The sequence below is a fragment of the Camelus dromedarius genome, chromosome 11 (assembly GCF_036321535.1).
Source record: "Camelus dromedarius isolate mCamDro1 chromosome 11, mCamDro1.pat, whole genome shotgun sequence".
NCBI lineage: Eukaryota > Metazoa > Chordata > Mammalia > Artiodactyla > Camelidae > Camelus > Camelus dromedarius.
In genome coordinates, this window is record NC_087446.1 from 46120090 (window position 1) to 46140143 (window position 20054).

The following is a 20054-nucleotide window of genomic DNA, read 5'->3' on the forward strand; positions in this document are numbered from 1 at the left end:
CCTCATCTACTTCAGATTCTAGGAACTTCCTCTTCTGCCTTCTCTTCCTGATTTCAAGGCTTGTATTTCCAAGAAGGAAAGTAAATATGGTGACATGTTGCTAACAGAACAACACAAAATCTGGCCCTATTCTGTTCACTCCAGAATCAGGACCATCCTAGGCATACATGTCACTGACTTAAATCGTACTTAAGTTTTTTAAGAGGTCTCTTTTTGCCATGGAGGAGAAGCATTTTAAGGAAGACAGTAGAGACAACCAGTAATGGAACATATAAAATGATACAGAGAGAAGAAAGAAAGGATTTTAAAGGAAATCTGGCCCCATACTCTTATTTTCTGAGATATGAAAACTGAGATCTATAAAAGTGGAACGAGTTCATTTATTTATCAGAGACAAAGCTAAGCCTAAGTCCAGACCACCTGAGGTTTGACCCTTACCAGTTCATCAGGATGGAAGGTCAATGGAAGGACAGGAATCACAATACTGAGAAGAGACTACATTTCTGTAACCCTGCTTATCTTAAATGGAATTCTGTACTAGCAAAAAAGTGTGTTAAGAATATATATTTATGCCTTTTTTCCTTCTTCTGTGATAATGATGTTTTTCTTTCATAAAGTCTTCAGCTTCACTTATTTGTTTTAACGGAATGCAAGAACCAAAGTGGAGCCTGCTGGGTACTGTGGAAAGAGTCAGGAAGTGGCCTTTGGGAGACTTGGGTTCCATGACTTCTGCCACTCCACAGACGTGATGTGGCCTTCTCTCAGAGCTCTGATTTCCTCCCCTGTTGACAGAACTATTACATCCAAGGTTCTTTTTAGATCCAACACTATTTGACTGAAGAACACCGTATTATAAAATTGGAAGAGGAAAATAATATTTATATACTGTTATAAAGGTAAAATGATAAATAACAAATAAAACAAAAGGGTTTCTTGTAAGAAGCTGCCTCCATGGACTATACAAACAGCACATGATAGAAGCACCTTTCCCTTTCTAGTTCTTCATTTTCTTGATGAGTGGTCTTTCTCAAAATTCATACTCCCTTCTTTCCAAACTCCTCCTCTTCTATCTCACTTCATCCAATCATGAGGAGAAAATCATAAGCCCCACCCTCCTCAGGAGAGTCATGGAGAGAAAAACCAACCCCCCCCCCGCCATCCTGACTACTGGCAAGCTAGAAACAGGAGAGTCAGCCTCACTTACCCTCTCTCCCCTACTTCATCTACCTCATCTAACCCTAAGAGCTATGAATTATCTCTGAAATAGCTCTTGGGCCCATCAATTTCTTATCTTCCTCATCAACACCACCCTAAGCAAGGCCGCCATTATCTCCTACTTGGATTACTGCAGAAGTCCCCTCACTGTCCAGCCTGTGTCAGTCTTGCCCTTCCCCAATCTGTTCCACAGATTGCAAAAGCAGTGATATTTGTAAAATGTGAAGTTGGTCACTACCTTGCTGAAAACCCTTAAGCATATCTCTAAATCGCTCTACAATCTCCTCTTGCCATGCTCCATCTTTGCATCAAAGGATTTTGGTTGGGGATGGTGGTGGTGCTGATGGTTTACTTTTAACCAGTTTCACTAACAAGGTATGCTTTCTCTAGACTCCATGCCTTCAAATATCCTTTTCTTTCTCCTGAACACTCTTTTCCACCTTCTCAATTTCTAACTCCTCTTCCAGCCTGAACATCTCATGGTTTCAATCTCTGTTTAGATTTCACTTCTTTAGGAAGCTCTCACCTAACTCTCTGCATTCCAACATAAAGTCATATCTGAGCCCAGGCTTTTCCGTCTCCTGAAAGGTACCTCATTTACCCCAGGATTCTGCTCTCTCCCTGATTTATAGCTGCACCATGAAGCTTAATAAATTCCACATAACAAAACAGATGAACATAAAAACAACTATCTAAATGAAAATGAGCACTAGCCTACTGTTTGAAATCAGTGCCTCATTAATTTTAAGTAAATGATTACAACCATAGGCTAACTTATTTGGCTAATAAGATACAATTTCAACATAAAGAATAAATACTATTTGAATTGCAAATATGACAGCTAATTTTAGAATGCCAATGTCACCTAGAACTTAATCTCCTAAACTCTACTCACCTGATTATTATCCTTGCTAATGTCAAGGGGAGCTGCATTTGAAGAACGGACCATATGCAATTCCACCATTTGCATGGGTAGGGAGACAGAGTGGCTTTAAAACCCAGCAAGATGGGTGGAACCCTTTCCCACTGGATGCAGGCAATGGCAGTTTCCCAGCAGGTCTGAGGGAATGGTCTCTGACACATGCAGATAATCAGAAGCTGACTATACTTCAAAGTTTAGCAGCTTATTCACCTGCTCAATTCCCCTTCAAAAATTCAGATTTTAAATTCCAAATCCCCTAAATGTATACTCAAGTCAAGAATTCTCAGATGAAGTCCTAACCCAAGCCAATTCACCTGCCTTCATGATGTGAAGAGTTTGAAATTTACATAGTTACAAACCTCAATTTAAAAACTATAATTTGAGAGTAAATATAGACAGAATGTACCAGCTCTCCTCAGAAAAGGAAGACTAAAACTAAAATCTGACATTTATTATTCCAAGTATTTTGAAATACTTTATTACTATTTTTATAGAAAAATAAGAACATTAAACATACTTATCTAACCCCAATACCAAGAAATAATGAGGGTTAACACTTCAGTTAACACTAAGGTTACTAAGATATAGTAACAAATCCTTGCAGGCTTTTTCAAATGTGTAATCATACAACTAGATATATTTGAAATTGCTTCTTAAAGAAAAACAATTATGCATAAAGCTTATGTCATAAACACTTAAGATCATCTAATACTATGCAGCAATATCATATTATAAAAGCCAATTATAGAACTCTACAATGTGGGTTCTAGGTACAATATTAATTTGCTAATGGAGATGGGATTTGTAAAAATTGTTACGTTGGAAATGAATGTAGGCAGGGTGAGGCTGTTATGGAAAATAGGGACAGTTTCACCAGCGAATGTGCCTTTTTCCTTAGCATGAGGTATGGAACTTTTTATCTTTTGCAGGCCAATGACCAGTGGGGTGGGATCTGAAAGGGAAAACCCACGGAGAGCCATAGAGCAACAAATGTAATTTGTGATCTCTACTTTGTGAAGGTTGACGGCTTGAAAGAGAATATGATCAAAGCTGTCAATTATTCAGTTTTAAGATAAAGAGGCACAAACAAATGTTTCCATTTTCTGAATCTCTTCATCAGCATTTAGCAACCATTTTGCTTCTGTTCTCACACTCTGTTGAAACTGCCTATATAGAAGGCACTGATGACCTTTTTATTTCCAAATACAACGGACCCTTTTTAGTCTTCATCCTACCTGACCTCTCTTCAGCATTCGATCCTATTTACAACTCGCAGGGGAGGGAAAAACTTTTTCCCTCTACCCTTCTAGATTCCCCTGGCTGGGACCCTGTAAATTAGATTGACAAAAGACAGATTAACACAACGAAAACAAACAGAAGTTTATTAACTTGTGTTCATGCATGCACATGGGAATATTCAGTGATGAATGACTCAAAGAGTGGTTAGGACTCGGATTTAAGTAGCATCATAACAAAAAGAAAAAGGATTTTGAGTTTCTAGCAAATTGTGGGAATGTAAATATATGGAGGAACTAATGGAAGCTAGGGGCTAATTAAATAAAGTTTCCAATGTGGGATCTTTCGGTGCAATCTCTGGTAATGAATTTCTGCCCTTCCTGGTAGAGAGCAGAGGAAGAATAGCTTTAAAAAGTTATGTCCTGCTTTTAGGCAAATAGCGGAAGGGCAGAGATCTCTTTCTGTATCTGTTTCTTTTAATTACCTTCAGCTCAAAATAATCCTATGTCAAATTATAATATTATGGGGTGGTAATTTTTTGCTACCTTTAAACACCGTATTTCTCATTGATTGGCTTTTGTGACATTTCTTCTTTATTGATTCCAATTTCTGAACTCATTTTTTCCTCTTATATCTCATATACCAACCTGCCTGAAAATGACAGTGTTTCTCCCGAAAAATGTCCCAATTATTTAGCATGATATCTAAGATTTTCCTAATCTGGATTCTACCTGCAATTCCACTCTCAAATCTAGTGATACTCAGCTATATCAAACCACTGATCATTTCTTGATCAACTTAAATACTTTTTTTACCATGCCAAAGGACAGTTTTCTCGCTGCTTGGAATGCTGGACTTCTACATCTCTGCATAGAAACCTCTTTGCAATTCTTCAAGACCTAGCTCAAATATCTGTACATTTATAAAGCATTCTCTTTCCCCCGCCAAATTTGAATTAATCCATGCAATTTGTGTATCTTGTTAGAATAACAGACATCAAATTGAATTCTTGTTGATCCACTAGTAACTGAATTATTTAAGGACCGATAATATAACTTATTCAATCATAAAAGTAATTCAACAAATGTTTACTAAATGACTCCTATAAACTGCACTCCTTAAGGGGGGGACATTCTAATACCGGGCATGTGACTCTCACAATAATCTAACTTTGCCCCCCATCACTTTACTCTGTTACCAGAAACTTGATCTTGAGCAAACATTGAACTATTTTATGTCTTAATTTTCTGGTCTATAAAATGAATATAGGACCTGGATTTAATATTCCTAAAGTTCTTTCTAACTTCAAATTCTATTTTAATTATTCCTTTAAGAAAAAGCAAAATCCTGCCTTAAAAGAGGTAACCATAAACAACCTTTTTCTTCTGACACACTCTACATCCACCATTAGTTGTTTCCTTATTTCTTTATGGTTCCTATTATTCTCTCTAGTTTTTACATATAGCAAATGCTACTGTGGCCACAGGGATGAGGAACTTCATCTATGAAATCATTGTCGGGCTCTTTGCAGTGGCAGTAGCTAGTGAAGACTAGCAGAGAGTCTGAGAGTAAAATCAGTAAGTTTCCTTAAATTGGGCCCCGTTTTCTGTCCTCCGCCTTCATAATAACCATAACTGGTTTTAGTAACTGAGTATACCAAATATGCTAAGAGGGCTAGTTTCAAGATGTCCTAGATAAGACAGAAAAGTAAGGTAAGTATATTTGGGTGGGAAAGGCTTATAACTGCTTCCTTTTCGGCTAGACTTTAAGTCATAAAATTCAACAGAACTGTTTCTAAGGTTTAATTCTGCCACGCACTATTGGAAGAAGCATCCCACCATGAGGCCAGCGCATCCCTGCACACACAATGCTGAGTCTGCCAAGAATGCCAAACCCTGACTGCTCTTTTCATGGATCGTTTCTCAAGGGTGCATCTGCAGCGAGCAACCTTTACGAATAATGTCTTCCACCTCACAGAGCTGACTTGCTTCCACAAAGCAACGGAAACAGTGAATAAACAATAAAAACAGTGAATCCCCAAGCTCAGTGTTTCTTCTCCCCCCACCCCAACTTCACTGAGATATAACTGACATACAGCACTGTATATACATTTAAGGTACACAGTATGATTGGACTTACAAACATCATGAAATGATTACTGCAACAGCTCAGTGAGCTTCCATCATCTCACACAGATACATTAAAGAAATAGAAAAATATATATTTTCCCTGTGATGAGAAGGTTGCTGTTTCTTGATCTCCCACTGCTTGCACAGCAGCCATGCATTAGGTATACCTGCATTGCAGCCTTCAGATTAGGAGTGTGGGGATGGGCAAGCGGTTCAAATCACCACCAAATGCATGATGCTTACTATCCTACGAGTAATCAAAGTCCTTTGTCTCCAGCTCAGGTGTCCTGTGTCTTCTGCCACTAGACATCAAACAGTAAAAGACTCACTTGTTAAGTTGTAAATAGGGTAAAATCTCAGACTCTTCACAGAACTTAAGACATGCTAACTGTGAGCTTTGGCAAGTCACTCTCTTAGCCTCAGCAGCCTTATCTGACAAGTGGTAGCATTACTGTCACCACATTCACATCACAGCATTTTGAACAAATGAGACAGCACGTGGCAATGAGAGCATATTTAGGTACAAAGTGTTGTTACAGCACCACTTGAAAATTCTCCAAGTCAGTTCCCTCACAAGGCATCTTAACATCTTAAATCCACGTGGGCCTCCCAGCATGTTAAAGAATGCATGATTTTACTATATGGCTTCCCAAACTATTGTCATATCTTTGAAAATACCCTTTGGGTATGCCGAATCTTTAGTAGAATTAAACGTAGAATTATTATGTCAGAAATAGAAGTATAATACAACACTGAATATCACCCACATAAATGTGTACACACACATGCAAATATACATTGCCTTGCAGAGATAATCAAGCTGAATAATGTTATACCTTCTTTTGCAATGAAAAGTCATAATCCCAAAGTTAACCCTTTCAAAGTAATAAATAATCAAGCTTCATTATCCTGCTGTTCATATCAGCATAGCGTACAACAGAAGCCAAAATGGGAATTTTTATTCATTCAATTTTATCATTTTTACTAGCCCCATATAGCCAGTTAAGCAAATTTCATTCAGAATGGAAAAGAACCAAGTTCCTGAGTAACAGGTTCTTTTAAAAAGGGGGATCAAATTATGGCACATTTTGTCCTCATACTGAATTAAATTTGATTAAATGCTAGTGATGGGAATGTTGACTAATAACTAATCATGATTCGTAGTTACTTAAGAAATGCTCTTTTAAGGAAAACACACGAATGCATGCCATTAAAATTTATAACCTCCCAGAACTTGTGCAGTCACCCGTAATTTTTTTCTAAATTAGAAAAGTTAGCATCACTCATTAACGTAAGTCCAAAGATGCAAGCAACAAACCTATATTTTTAATTTAAGCACATGCAGTTTTGCTTTTCCAGACTTTTTTGTATACCTTCATCTCTCCTATCCCTATGTTCCTTGTTTTATTAAAAGCATCACCAGAGATAAACCTTTCTTTTGCTAGGTGATTGGTCAAGTTATTTTTATTTTTCCCCACAAACAGGGAAGGAATAACACACAACATGCCTTCCCTTTTGTGGTTGGCCATTGCTAACCTCTTGTCCTGTTAGAAAACACGGTTGTCCTTGATCTATGGTTTCATAAGCATGACAAATTTTTCCATTGCCTGAATGTCTTTATAAACTGTCTCTTCTTTTTTTGCTTGAGTTATTCTGATCTCATCCTCACGTGATTGTGGTGGTTCTCCAGTTCACTCAACAATCTGACCCGACTCCCGCCTTGTGTGGCTCTTTTACTTACAGCTATCTGTAACTAGCCCACTTGGCACCTCGCTCACACCTTTGTTATTCTCACAGGACACCAATGAATCCGTTTACAGAACAGATATTTTGCTGTTTTTTATCTCACTTGTCAGCGGATGATCATTATATCAAACGCTACTTGCTAGTATTCAATTTGATATCTAAATGTTAATTATACCTCACTAATTTCCTCCCTTGCACTTCTTAGAAGCTAAGGTATTCTGGCCTAAGTCACTGGAATTTCTGGCCCCTTGTTTTACTCTCTCCTAGTCCATTCCAGTTAGTAGGCACACACTTAGAACCTGCCCCACTTTAACCCTCTACTTTCTGTTCTAGAAGAGAGTTCCTCACACACTGCAGGAACTTGCTGGACCATCTGTGGTCTTGGTGGATTATTTTCCTAAAAGATCAGGCACTGCATAAAAAGTAAGTGACACAAGTCCACAGAAAGAAATTCCCCTAAATGGATTTTTAATTACAGTGGTGGTTCGTCGATGGGAAGAAACATATTTCTTCAAGACATTCAAGAAAGAAACATATTTCTTCAAGACATTCAAGAAAAAAACATACCTCAGTAATTTTACTAAAGAGATTAATTTTTTTAAAAGCCTAAGAACAATAAAGAACAGTGGTGTGTACGAGACACCAGCAAGTACATACTTCTATGAATAACAGAGATGGCGAGAAGAACCTTACTTTTTAATCCATTAATGATGAATTACTTTTTAAAATTACTGAGAAATCTGTATAGTTAGCATCCTACTGCCTCATCCCCGTGTGGTCCACCTGCCTCAAGTTTTTCTGATCCAGGAACACCAAAAGATACACATAGACACATCTATTTTCAATTAAAATGCTTAATGTGCAATGTATATAACTAATGTTTGGGGCTGTGATGCTTAAGCTAAGCTACTTAGTCTCTGGCTTGCAAAACCACTTGGCAGAACAAAGATTTATCTCCCCCAAGTGCAGTTCTGAGCTGGCTAATTAGGGAGAAGGAAATAGGGGAAATAGGATGATGGGACACCGTGCCATCTTCCTCTGACTTCCACTCCCAAGTCTCACACATTTTTATCCCCATGACTCAACTAAGGGTATAGCACACTGAGAGAAGCTCTCTCTCAAGTGAGGAAACTAGTATCTTTCACAGGGCTTGAGCACCAGTTGTCCAGAGGACTACCCTGAAATAGTGCACAGCGACTAACAAAATAAAGGACAAAGTAGCCAAATTCTGGATGTAGAGAAAAGTCCAATCCTATGATCACTATAATGAATCCTTTTAGAAACTCTAGGACTTACTTCTGTAGACTGTCTCCCAGAAATATAAAAGCTTCTATTCAAAAAAGCTGAAGGAATAAGGAGAGTGGTACTTTAAGGGATGACACGATCCACCTGCCTAATGTCCAAAGCGCTTGTAAAATTTTGATGGTTGCTGGTGGCTGTACGTGGTGACATATCTGTAACCCAAGGCCATCAGAAAACTTCACTGAGTCAACAAATCCCTGTGGAGTACCTACTATATGTCAAACATGTGGAAAGCAAGGACTTATAAGAACAAAAACAAAAAACTTGAGGAGGGTAGCCATGGGAGAGAGAGAGAGAGAAAAAAAAAAAGAGCTAGAAGAAAATTAAATACATGCTCAATTGAATATTATAGACAAAGGAGGAGTGGAATAAAGATCAGCCAGATGATAATGGGATAGATGCAGGAAACGCTTCAACAGGAAATTATACCTGACCTTGCTTTTGAAAAGTGATTAGAATTTTTCAGGCTGAGAAGGAAGAAAAGGTCAGTTCAGGCAAAACAAAGGCAAAGATACTTGAAGTATATTTGTTCCTGTTTGTAACATAGTCCTCTGGAGTAGAAGCATGAGGATAAAAAGAGTTACCAGATTTTAGGAATGTTTTATTAATGTTATGGCACCACCTAAGTAGATATTCCACCAAGGGCATTATCCTCTAAAATGAACACTCTACTCTCCGCAGGACAAAAGATGCCACCAAAAGGCACACAAAAGTCACATTAGAGATCTCTGCCAAATGCTTTTTAGTTTTCACCTCCAGATGGATTCTTAGCTCATTTTCACCTTACCCTGTGCCCTAGGAGCCTAACCTTCATGAGCTACAGCAATGGGCTTCCTTGCCCTCAGTTTCCAGAAAGACTTAACAATGGGAGATGCCAGTAGGACATGGTAGATAGGGAAGGAGAGACATGCGGTGAGATCAGGTTATTAATTCTCCTGGTTCCTTCCCTGCCAGATGCTGGTGGTGGGCTGTGTCCCTCTAACAAAGGCCACAGCTCTAATCAGGACATCACAACCATAGGTGCCCCCAACCCCGACATTGCTAACATCAGGGTACTGCCTCATCCCTTGTGGTTCCCTTAATGCTGCCCATCCACCACCACACTCTCCCCAGTCAACTGTTTCCTGCCAAGATCCCGACCAAATTGAGATTAGTCTCAGAAAATGGCAACAAGCCTTTTTTTAGCTCTACCACCGTGTCACCAGCCCTTTCTCTCCCATTCCTCATACGAATATTGACCTAACATAGAGAGCCACCAAGGTCCCTGCAGTTTTCTAGCCCTTCACAAGCAAGCGTCATCGGCCCATTCTCCTTCCTGAGAAGCGTTGGAGTTGGAGATACAAGGAATGGATGTTACGGTCAAATGTGCAATAGGCAATAGCAAAGTTTAAAAAGCATCACCTCTCTTGGCCCACAGAATTTGCTTTTTTAAATTCTTACAATTTAAGAGATTTAATTAACACTTCAGTTTTGTTTTTTTAAACTTGAAGAAATGGTGGGAAAAGATTCAAGAGGGGAAGAGTAAAGAGAGAAAAAGTAATCTCAGAATGAGAGAGTTGTGATAAATATATGATATTTCAACTCTCGTTCTGAGATCAATAGGTTTCTAATACCATATATTTTTCTTATGATACTCCATTTGAGTTATATACAAAATTTTCAAAATATTCCTATAAAGTTCTTTCTAAATGAAACTACATGTGTTCTTGGCGGAAAGAGGAGGTCTCTTTCTATGCTTAATAATACTGTATGTTTGTTAAACTACTTCATGATGAGAAAAAACTGTATTACGACCACATATAATGACAGTAGCACATCCTTGATCCCATGCATATGCCATTTGTGTTTACAATCATTCTTTGGAGGGGAAAAAGACTTGTCATTTCAGTTCTGCTTCTTAGAAATGTAAATAAGTATGATGATATTGTGCAGATGAAGATTAAGGTCCCAAACATATGAACAACAGCTCTTGATAACCAATTTTTACCATTAAGAGAAAATAATTTCTACCACAAGTACTAACATAAGCCACAGTTCTGTCATCTCCCAAGAAATCCAAAGTGACAGGGAACACAATTTTTTATAAAGAGAGTGTGGTAGATGGTTGTAAGATGATCTGCAATGGTCCACACCCATATAAAATTCCTGACCGGTAAGTGTGATAGAGCCTGTAAATATGACAGGATATCACCTCCAATTCAGTTATTAACCAGTTGATTTGGAGTTAATCAAAGAGAAATCACCCTGGGTGGGTCTGATCTAATCTAATGGGTACACTTTTAAAAGAAGGTGAAGCACCCAAGAGACAAGCTCCTGCTAGACTACAGGAAAAGGGCAAATAATCGTATCTCAAAACTGCCTATAGAAAAGGATGTCTTCTGGAGATGCGAGCAAACCCCAAACAATAGTTAGCAGAAAATGGAGACCTCAGTCATAAAGCCACAAGGAATTGAACTCTGCCACCAACCTGAATGAGTTCAGCAGAAGACAGTGAGAATCAGCTGAGAAGTGTAGCCCTGACTGACACCCTGATTACAACCTTGTGAGACCTAAGCAGAGAATCCAGCTAAGCTGAGCCTGTACTCTTGACTCATGGAAACTGAGATATAATAAACATGTGCTATTTTAAGTTGCTAAATCTCTGATCATTTGTTATAAAGCAACAGAAAACTAATACAGGAGAATACCTTTTTACTCTTCACTACGTTGAATCCTACTGCTTTAAGACCATAATCACTAAAACAACTGTTTATGCTAACTTTGAACATAGAATAGTCTGATGGGTGACATCTGTAATATTGCAGTAAAGGTAAGAAATAAGTCAAAGAAGCTACATTCATCACACTATTACTCTATCTGCCCTCTTGGGGGAGAAAAATGAACTCATTCCATTTCTAAATTACAAATCTTCAACTAAGTTTCTTTAAGCTTAGTTTTGTTTAGTTTTGCTTTTTTTACTTCAGAATGTTTGACAATATCCTATATTTCCTATAAGTCTTAAAAATAAATGGTGATAAATATAAAGAAAATAAACTCCAATTAGAAACACATTTTCCTTCCGAGAATAATATTCTTTTCATTTTCATTCAGAAGCAATTATATTATTTAAAAATGCAGTTATATTAAGGGCTTTTATATTCTTTGTGCCTCTTCAACAAAAGTTAGACTGAATTCCCAGATTTCTCTTTCTGTTTATATTTTCTACTGTGAGACTGGGATATTTTTCTTCTGGTGGTGGACATTGCTACCTATAAGTACAAAACATGTCAGCAGGAGAATAGAATAGATTATTCCCTATAGCAGGCTGAATAATGGCCCCAAATTCCTGGAACCTTGTAGGGTAAAAGAGACGCTACAGTTATGATTAAATTCAGAATTTAGACATTATCTTGGATTGCCCAAGTGGCCCAATGTAATCACCAGCGTCCTTACAGAGGCAGGAAGAGGGAGATTTGCTGCAGCAGAGGAATGTCAAAATGACACAATGTGAGAAATCCTTGACCAATCATTGCTGGATTTGAACATGGAATAAGGGGCCCCAAACCAAAAAATGCAAGCAACTCCTACACAGCTAGAATTGTCTAGAAAAGAAAATCTCCTCTGGAACTTTCCAAAGGAATGTAATCCTGCCAAACCATTTTAGGGCTTCTGACCTCCAGAACTACAAGATAATATTGCATCTGTGGTTTTTATAAGCCCCTAAATTGGTGGTAATTTGTTACAGCAGCAATGAGACAGGAAGGAAGGGGGCAGGGCACAGCCATTCAAGAAATGACACAGCAATTAACACCAGAATGGTGGGAGAGTCAACTCCCAGTAGCCCTTGAGGCTGAAGATGGCAGGAGATCTGACTTCTAGTAGACCTTGAGCTTCATTATATGCTCACTGTACTATACTAGCATGGTAAATGGCACTCCCCCAGGCGCCATGACAGTTCCAGGGCTAACTATAAAAGGTTAAAAAGTGGGCAATGACCCAGTTCCTGGGAATCCAGCCCCTTCCAAAGTAGTTAGAATAATCCTCCCACTTGTTAGCATATGAAGTTACCAAGCCCATAAAAACTAACAACCCCATGCTTCATGGCTGCTGTCCCTTCTGAGTGAGACACTGTCTATGGAGTGTGTATCTACTTTTACGTTATACTGAGTACCCAAGGGCAACAGTCATAAATTAGGACTGTCCTAGAAAACTGAGATGTATGATCAGCCTACTCATGGTACACTCATAGCAGAGAATTCAATCAAATTATAGAGACGGATATTTCAGCTCTAAATAAGGAAAAAGCTTTTTAACAATCCACCAAAAAACAGATAGATTGCCTTAGGAAGTAGGGAGGTACCCCACACTGGCTACTGACAACAGATAGGCAGTACAGGTCCTCAAACTTGACTGTATGGGAGAAATCACGTGGTGTGTTTCAGTGCACTTGTTTCCTTTGTTTTGCTATATTTTTCATTTATATTGCCAGGACCCACCCCAGAACTACTGAATCAGAGTTTCAAGATGTGGGACCCAGAAGTTATGCTTTTAATTACCTCTCCAAGTGATTCGAACACTGTGCCAGTCAAGCACCAAACTTTGGAAGGAGGAGTGAGCAGTGATATATTTACTTTATTTCAGTCGTGGACCCTCCCACCCTTGGGGCCTCATACACACACATAATCACCATTTCTACCACCTTTGCTCCCTCACCTGCTTTGCTCCCAAACACAATCTTAATCCTGAAGCCCAATATGCAAAACATATAAAAATGAAATCACTCCTACTGGAACTATCCCAGGGATTCCTGCCACTAGGAACCTCATCCACAGTAGCCCCTAAGGGTTCTCCATGAAATCCAGGGCTCCTCTGAGAACAGGCCTATTGAAAACCAAGACTCTGCACATTCAGATGCATTTTTTTTTCTCATTAACCTATGTTTTATTTTCAGCAAATTCATTGTTAATTATTTCACATTATAAAAAGTAACCACACACACATATGCATTCACAAATTAGATTATCTTTATCACACATCAACATATTTTAAAAAACAAATATTTTTCTAATATCTATATACTTATATGCTGATTGCACTGTGAAATAGAGAAGCTGACAACAGCTTCACCACAGTATATCTCAAGAACAGACATTTTAAAATTAAGAACTGCACATATGTTCCACAGGCAAAATTTTGATGGAAATATTAGCATTGGTACAAATAAATGCTGTTGACATAGCGTAAGCATGATAGCTTGGAATAACAGCTGATTCCAACTAGGTTCATCATTTTTAACTCAGTAAGACAATCTAAAATGTAGACAAAGTATTTATAAAATAAATTCTTTTAGGAAATAAAGGAAATTCAGTAAGCACCTTTAAGATGTCCATAGTTTGTTGTAACTACTCAGAGAAGCAACTGTCTTTTAAAATTGTGTATTTGGAGTTTGTCTCCATGAAGTTTGCATCTTGTCATTCAATTTTATAATAAATTACCCTTCTTTGGTTTTCAGCTCCTCTGCCTGAGGGTACTTCAAATTGGGGTGTGGGTGGAGGGTGAACAGCCTGTTTTTCATCACTCTCTTTAAAGCATGGCAGATTCAGCTCCTCATTTATTTGTAAGATTTTATTTTAAGAAATGGATTTGAGGGTTCAGAAAAGAAGTTTGAAAACCACTGTTGCAGAGGAAATGCCTGCATATGGTTGGAGATGAAGTAAATAATCTTAAAGTTCCCTTCAGTGTCAGTTCTAAAATTCTAAAAACTTCATATTGCGATAATTCTTAGAACAATTACAGGTAATCTGATTGCCAATAAAATAAAAACAAGAGTCATGCTTGAGAAGGCAAGTTTACCTATGTCTCTTAACTTCCAAGGTCACTGTGTATTTAATAAAACAGATTTCACTCCAAATGGGGTATTTTTAACAGGTTCAGCAGCCTTAGATTTAAAAAATTATTTTCATACTCTATCAATGAATTGAAAGTGTCCCCCCAAAATTCGTATGTTGAAGACCTAACCCCAGTGTGATGGTATTTGGAGGCAGGACCTTTGGGAGTTAATTAAGTTTTGGACGTCATGAAGTTGGGGCTCATGATGGGATTAACAACCTTAATTTGACACAACATTGTAAAATGACTGTAACTCAATAAAAAATGTAAAAAAAAATTTTAATTAATTAAAAAATAAAAATAAAAAAAGAGGAAAAGAAACCAGAACTCTTTCTGTCTCCCCAACATGTGAAGACACAAAGAGACAATGGTCATCTGCAAGCCAGGAAGTGGACCCTCACCATGAAGAGAAGCTGCCAGCACCTTGATCTTGGACTGCCCAGGCCCCGGCACTGTGAGAAGTCTGTCTGTTGTATAAGCCACCCAGTCTATGGTGTTTCGTTATAACAGCCTAAGCTGGCTAAGACACAGGACTCATTCTATGAAACAATTCTGAGATCTCATACTATCATGTTTTATTGAATGCTATGTGACAGGATTGACCATGGAAGAGTTTTGAACAGAATTTTCAAACTAATCTTATAAGCACCCCCAAAACAAAGTTAACAAACCATACTTTTCTAAACATAAACACCCAAACACAGATACACACACCCCATACAATACCATGTGTAATGAAGTTATCTATCAATTAAATTAACCACCTAACAGTTAAATTACATACATTTGCTTCGCTTTTTACGGATTGTTTGCCTTTTAGAAAGCCAGCTAAATATCATTCGTGGAGCTTTATTTTATTTCATGAAGTATCTGGAATGGCACATGCAAATAGCATTTCCCAAAGAATTCTCATAAATTTAATTTGATTTACTATCAATTTTTTTTCCAGTGCAAAAAAATTGAGAGGCCATAAAACAAGATCAGAAGGAAGTGAAAAGATCCCTGACAGTGGGCAAGAGCAGGTATCTAGGAAAGCTGGCTTTCTCTGCAACATTTTAGCCCACGAATATTAACAGATAAACATTACAGAACAAAGTATGTTTGATAAATGCACAAAATGCACTTACTTCTTTTCTTGAATTGAAGGTCAGAGGAAATAGATAAATCTCATATATTAGCGTGGATACCAAAAGAGTTAGCACAATCTACATCTGTACATTGTGAAAAAAAACTCTAGGTGTTAGGAATCGAATCAAAATGTCTTTAGAGATTTGTGAAACACAATGAGCTCTCTAAGCCATCAGCTCTCCCTTTCCAGCAGAAATCTAATAACTATATGTAGCTTATGGAAGTTCCTGTTTTATCAACAAAATGATTCCCTGAATACCAGATATTTGAAGCTGACTGTAGAAATAAAGCTTTTCAAAAAACAGAAAGAAGTCTTCCTAGAGTTGATCCAACTTAACAAATAATATTTGTATAAGTACTTTTGATACCTGTGTATGTAAAACAGCATGTTAGGCACTGCAGGAGAAATAAAATGAACCAACTTGTAGTTTCCAACACCTAGGAATTGTTCAACCAAATGCAGAAAAAGAGGCAAATACAAAAATAACTGTAATTTAACATAATATACTATTAAATACCATAAAAGAGGCTTACAGCAAAACTTCTCTAACTTTAACGTATATATGAATTACACGAGGAGCTTATAAAAATACAGATCCTGACGTTTAGAGTGTGGGTTAGAGTTGCGAATCTGCATTACCAATAAGCTACACATAATGCTGACGCAGCACTTCTGGTAAAACAGATAAAGGACATCACCGCACGTTAGAAAAGGAAAAAAGTATCATCATGACAGGACGGGAGAAGATGATATTTCATAAGACTCTTGAATAGGCAGGATTTTGAGGAAAAAGAAATGAAATGCATAAATGAATCAAGCAAAGAAATGTGCTTTGGGGGAGGTGGATCAAGACGGAGGAGCAGGAAGACCCTGAGCTCACCTCCTCCCAGAGGCACACAGATATTATAACTACTTAACTACTTATACAGCAACTGCCTCTGAGGATGACCTGAAGACTAGCAGAACAAAAGACGTTCCACAACTAAAGATATAAAGAGGGAGCCAGGTAGGAGGAGACAGAAGATAGGCAGAAGCGGGTGGAGACACCGTTAAGTCAAAACCCGCACTCCCAGGTTAGTGACCCACAAGCAGGAGGAGTATCACCACCGTGCAGGTGCTCCCCGAGGAGCAAGGGGTTCAATACCCCCATCAGGCTCCCAGCCCAGGTATACTGCACTAGGAAGATGAGTCCCGAAAATTTCTGGCTTTAAAAACCTGCAGGCTTTTGTTCAGGAGAGCCAGGAGGGCTGCAGGAAACTGACACCCTACTCTTTAAAAATCTCACACACTCCAAGTCCCAGCACTGGGACATCAGTTTGAATGGTGTCTAGGTCAGACTCATGTGTATCTTGAAGGGCCTCCCAGAGAGGCAGGAGGCAACTGGAACTCCCTCCAGGGACTGAAACATTGGCAGCATCCATTGTTATGAACTCATTCGACTGTGCTGACATCAGAGCTGACACACACCATTTTTGATTCCTCTGTCAGGCCTATTACTGCTGGCCTGGTCTGCCCCACACACCAGCACACCCACACTAGTTGCCATGATGCCAGGGCTCACAATCAGCTGTGCCAGGGGGCCTCCTCCACCCACAGTGGGCCCACAGCAGTCACATGACACCAGGCTGCACAGCTGGCCAGGCCAGGGGCCTGCCCCACCCACCAGGATGATCTCACTGTACTCAAGCAGCCAGGCCTCAGTCGGCCACAGCAGGGGCCTGCCCAGCCCACCAGTGCACCCACAGCAGCAGAGCACCATGGGGCCTCATAGAAAGGTGCCCAGGAAGACTGACTCATCCACCAGTGTTCGTGCGAAACTGCATGAGACAACTGGACCAGGAGGCAGACCCGCCTACCAGGAACCCACAGTGTTTGGCCCTGCCACAACCAAAGCAGCCCACATAGAAGACAGCCCTGGAGCACCAAGCTCTGGTGGCCAGGAGGGAGCATGCTGCTGGGCCGCATAAGACCACGTCTCACAGATCAGGGAAAAAAAACAACCAACCTAATACATGGAAAACACCTACAGATATTAGGAAAAAATGAAGGGGCAAAGAAATAGGTTACAAATGAAGGAACAAGACAAAACCTCAGAAAAAGAACTAAACAAAACAGAGATAAGCAATCTACCTGATAAAGAATTCAAGATGACAAACATAAAGATGACTGCTGAACAAAAGAGAATAGATGAAGACAGTGAGAACTCCAAAAAAGAGTTAGAAAATATTAAAAAAAAAAAAGGAAGCAATCAGAGTTGAAGAATACAATAACTGAAATGAAAAACACACTAGAGGGAAACAACGTAGATTACACAGCCTTGGCATTCTAATTGGTTTTCAAACCGGTCAACTTATTTAAATTCTTTGCTTGTTTTTTAGCCAGTCACTGGATTAAAAATGTCATTAAGTGTGGTTATGCTAGAGGTTCCTACATAACTCAATGATATTACCTACTGAAAATAAGATCAATGTAGGGAAACAAATATCCCTCATTTGTTTCTTAAAAGAAAGAAAAAAAAAAAAAAAAGAACAGATCAGCAATCTGGAAGACAAAGTAATGGAAATCACCTACGCAGAAAGAAAACAGAGGGTTTTAAAAAAATGGGGACACTTTAAGGGACCTCTGTGACAATATCAAGCATACCAACATTTGCATTATAAGGGTCCCAGAAGAAGAAAGAGAAAGGGGCAGAGAACCTAGTTTAAGAAATAATAGGTGAAAACTTCTCTGATTTGAGGAAGAAAACAAACATCCAGGTCCAGGAATCACAGAGAGTCCCAAACAAGAAGAACCCAAAAAGGTCCACATCAAGATACATTATAAGTAAATCACAAAAATTAAAGGTAAAGAGAGAATCTTAAAAGCAACAAGGGAAAAGCAACTAGTTACAAACAAGGAAACTCCTATAAGACAGTCAGCTGAATTTTCAGCAGAAATTTTGCAAGCCAGAAAATCATGGCACAATGTACTCAAAGTGATGAAAGGAAGAAACCTACAACCAAGAATCTAAGAATATTCTACCCAGCAAGGTTATCATTCAGAATTGAAGCAGAGATGAAGAATTTTACAGACAACTAAAAACTTGAAAAGAGTTTATCACCAATAAATTGGCCTTATAAGAAATGTTAAAGAGACTTCTCTAAGTGGAAAAGAAGGCCACAACTACAAATATGGAAATTATGAAAGAAAAAATCTAATGGTAAAAGCAAACATAGTGTAAAGGTAGTGGATCAACCACTTACAAAGCTAGAAGGAAGGTTAAAAGACAAAAGTAGTAAAAGTACTACTTTTAACAGTAAAATCACCCATACCCACAATAAGTAGTTAAGGGATTCACAAAACAAAAAGATGAAATATGATGTCAAAAACATAAAATGTTGGGGTGCATGGGGGTGGTAAAAATGAAGAGCTGTTATAATGCATTCAAATTAAGAGATTATCAACTCAAAATAGGCATCTATAGACACAGGTTGTAATATATGAACCTGTGGTAATCACAAATCAAAAACCTCTAGAAGATACATAAAAAAATTTTAAAAAATCCAAATTTAACACTAAAGATGGTCATCAAATCACAAGAAGAGAGAGCAAGAGAAGAAACGAACAGAGAAGAACTAGAAAAACTACCAGAAAACAATTAAGAAAATGACAGTAAGTACATACCTGTAAATTTAAATATACCTGAACTAAACACTCCAATCAAGGGAGACAGGGTGGCTAAATAGATTGGAAAAGATAAAAATAAAAGGCCTATCTATATGCTGCTTATAAGAGGCTGACTTCAGATCTAAAGACCCACATAGATTGAAAGTGAGGAAATGGAAAAAAGTATTCCATACAAATGTGAATCAAAAGAAAGCCAGGGTAGTAATACTTGGACAAAATAGACTTTAAAACAAAGACTGTAAAAGAGAGAGAGAAGGATATTATATAATAAAAGGATCAATCTAACCAGAAGTTATAACAATTGTAACTATATACACACTCAACATGGGAACACCTAAATATATACAGCAAAAAATTAACAAATATAAAGGGAGAAACTGACAGTAACAAAATAAAAGTAGGGGACTTTACCCCACTTACATCAATGGACAGATCATCCAGACAGAAAATCAATAAGGAAATACTGGCCTTAAATTATACATTATACCAGATGGAATTAATATATACAGAATATTTTATCCAAAAACAGCATAATACACATTCTTTTCAAGTGCAAATAAGACATTCTCCAGGATAGAACTCACACTAAGCCACAAAATGTCTCCATAAATTTTAGAAGATTGAAATTGCATCAAGCATCATTTCCAAACACAATGGTATGAGACTAGAAATCACCTACAAGAAAAAGACTAGAACAAACACAAACACATGGAATCTAAACAATATGTTACTAAATATCCAATGGGTCCCTAAAAAGATCTAAGAGGAAATCAAAACATATCTGGAGATAAATGAAAATGGAAACAATGATCAAAATCTATGCAATGCAGCAAAAGCAGTT

The 20054-nt window shown here is 38.1% G+C and overlaps 1 protein-coding gene across 17 annotated transcripts in view; it reads right to left on the bottom strand.

The window, feature by feature from the left end:
• The window catches only part of KIF21A (kinesin family member 21A), a 139357-nt gene that overhangs the window by 72886 nt on the left and 46417 nt on the right, over window positions 1-20054 (bottom strand). The window lies entirely within an intron of this gene.